The following is a 3,238-nucleotide window of genomic DNA, read 5'->3' on the forward strand; positions in this document are numbered from 1 at the left end:
AGAAAAAATTACGTTTGGCCCAAAATGTCATGGATGTGCCTTTTTTATAGTGATCAACCGCGTTGTTCTAACGCTTCCGCTTTCGCTCTACGAGGGTACGTGGACAACACTCTCCCCTCTCGTTGCTATGCATCACCATGATCTTGCGTGCACGTAGGAAATTTTTGAAATTACTACGTTCCCTAACAAAGAGGGATGAACACTGGAGAAAGACTAAGCATGGAGATGATGGCATGCGCAAGGGGAACAAGAACGGAGTTACAAGTGATGATTTCGGGACTTTGAAGCCACCATAATGAGTGCATGAAGCCTTGGACGAAATATACAAGATGCCACTTCATAAATTTCGTCCAGCGGCTATTATAGGTGATGCGCCACCTTATTATTGGGGCAGGCCCATGTAATTTCGAAATACTTGAGTATAGGCTATTTTTAGAGTCCGTATGTGTGGGGAAACAAGAGATATGTACATCAATTTCATCAGTACATGAACCTCTGCCTCCCCTGAGCGCGGCCATGGCCGCCGCGCCCAGCGCGAGCACCTCTAAGAACCGCTGCCATCTCAGAGATGGCCCTGAGCCTGCAACCGAGGCAGATCTGGAACCGTCAACAATGGCGGCCAAAATCGAAAACCCTAACAAAAATCGAGAGGGAAGCTTGGGGGAGAAACCAACCAACTACGAATGAGGAAGAGGGGTCAGAGATCAGGTGCTCGCGGCGAGGGAATGATGGCGAGGGGAGAAGAGAAGGAGGCGGGACGCCGGATTTTATACCGGTGGTAGGGTGGGGCGAGGAGAGAGAAAGGGGGACGCCAGGTTTTATGCCGGCTGTAGCTGTGACCCACATGTCAGAGTGGTTCTTCCCATCCTACGGAGGGAGGAGCCGCTCTAGGGAGAGGGGGAGGCCCCGCCCGTCAGCGACTGCAGGCTTGCATGTTGTGGGGCCCCTCCTTGGCCTGGGTGCGAACCGCCTGCTGGCCTCCTATTCTGGTTCTTCCTGCTGCGCAGGATAGATTGAGCCGACGTGGCACAACGACTCGGCTCGTTCATCGTCGCTCGAAGGCTTGGCTTGGGCTCGTGTGTGTGCAAGGGTTGAAGAAGAAGTCTTGGTTGGAGAACTGGGTGAGGAAGGAGGAGAGGCCGAGGGAGGAGTGAGCAATAATGGTGGCTGATAAGCCGTTGTTTCACCTACAGTAGTAAAGCAATAAAATGTCTGACGGAACATGGAAAGGGGTCGGATTTGTTAATTATGATCCATATCCTCGGCTTTGGCTGGTCTTTAAAATAAATTTTTTATATTAAACTTTTGTACTTATTTAAATAGTTGTATAATAGTATGGTTTTAATTAACAGAAATTTCTATTACTTAGCCAACATAGTTACCAAACTAATAATGTTGCTAAATATCACATATAAATTTGTTTGTTTGTCAAGCCGTTTTAATCTATATCACTTAAATTTTGCTTCTCCTACATTTAATTGTATGATATAACAAAATTTGTTTTCAAATTAATTTTAAATATTTTATTAACTGTATAGTGTAATATGTACTTGCATGTATGTGTGTGTTTTCATATATATATATTAATATCATTAAATATCAACCATGCAAAAATATCATTAAATATCATGATGCAGATTTGTAAAGTGTATAATTCACAAAAATATTAATAGTGTTATCTAGTGTCTTATTAGGCAAGTTCATATAAACTTCTAGGGTATGCCAAATGTGTCCTGCAAGTTGGGTTCATTATTAAAAATGAAAAACATGTGCATGATTTGTATTTTCATTTCAAATATCTCATGTATACCATTAGGGCCGTCTTAGATGTATTATTCCCAGTGTTCGTAAATTTTCCCAGTTGACCATCATTCATTCTCATATGTGTAGAGGTGGGTTGTACTATATGTCTTTGATTTGAGGACTGGTAAAGTTTTGTGGAACTTCAACAGAAGATGTTGTCATATATGTTTCAATGACTTCATCACTGGTGGAAGAACTGATCATTCATGGCCAATCTTCAAGTGAAACACATACCGACAATCCTCTTTTTAACGAGCGCCCAACTTCTCATTAAGTTGTCATATATGTCATATGCTTAATGTATATATTTATGTATGTTTGAAGGTGGAGCGGTGAAGGAGTTGATCAATATTTTTCCACGCTTGGAAAGGGTACCATATGTGACTATGAAACCGAAACATTCTCCCTTGTTGACAACACATCCTTGGAGGTAGAAAATGTGGTAGACTTCAGTTGGTCACCGATTGATTCCATCTTATGCCTTTTTGTTCAGGATCTAGGTAATAGAATCCAGCTTGCCAGCGTAAGTACAAATCTCTGCGGGATTTTCATTTGGTGCAAATTCCCAACAAAGTAGTGCTGTGTTGGAAAAAAATTTAGCGTCTGCAATTGCAAAATGCACTAGCAAAACAATGGAGAGTATCTTGCCATCCAGGTAGATCAGTATGCAGAATCAGAGAACATAACTTGCACTAGTTTTGAGTTGTTCATGACCAAGGAGAGGGGCATCCCAGTTTTTGAATTAGACACCAAGAATGACAATATAATCGCCTTTGCGTAGGAGCCCAATGGCTGCCGGTATGCTGTTATTCATGGCGACGAGGTTAATCACGATATAAGCATCTATTTGATGTACACAGCCGATAGTGTTAGCCGTGTGTCGAGGCTCACAATACTCAGGAACAGACATGCTAGTGCAGTGTTCTGGTCTCCTGCGGGAAACTTCATTGTTCTTGTTGGACTGAAGGGTACCAGTGGCCAGTTGGAGTTCTACAATGTTGATGATCATGAGACCATGACCACAGAAGAGCAGTTGGAGTTCTACAATGTTGATGATCTTGAGTTCATGGCCACGGAAGAGCATTCTATGGTGATTGATGTCATGTGGGATCCCACGGGAAGGTGTGTGAGCTAATCACAATAATTTTTTGTGCCCTCTCTATTTTGGAAAGTTCTAGGAAATTGTCGCTTGTTAGCCATGTACTACATAATAGCTTAACTATATGGGTTATTATTTAAACCTGAAGTGTTGAAATATATATTCATTAGGTGAAACTCTAGATACCTGCATTCTCAAATAGTATGATGGAATATTTACACTCAATGCTTATTGGTTACAACCTAAACATTTGGCTATATATCACTAGTGGAAAAAGTGCTAGCCACAACTTCCGTTGGTGGCGCGCCATTTACAACCAGTGCCAGCACTATTTTT

At 42.2% G+C, this 3,238-nt stretch overlaps 1 pseudogene; it reads left to right on the forward strand.

Annotated features, from left to right (window-relative positions):
* The first annotated feature begins 516 nt into the window (after window positions 1–516).
* Window positions 517–2,925, forward strand: LOC123176770 (eukaryotic translation initiation factor 3 subunit B-like; annotated as a pseudogene).
* Window positions 2,926–3,238: the final 313 nt, after the last annotated feature.

The sequence above is a fragment of the Triticum aestivum genome, unplaced genomic scaffold (genome assembly GCF_018294505.1).
Source record: "Triticum aestivum cultivar Chinese Spring unplaced genomic scaffold, IWGSC CS RefSeq v2.1 scaffold73504, whole genome shotgun sequence".
NCBI classification, from domain to species: domain Eukaryota; kingdom Viridiplantae; phylum Streptophyta; class Magnoliopsida; order Poales; family Poaceae; genus Triticum; species Triticum aestivum.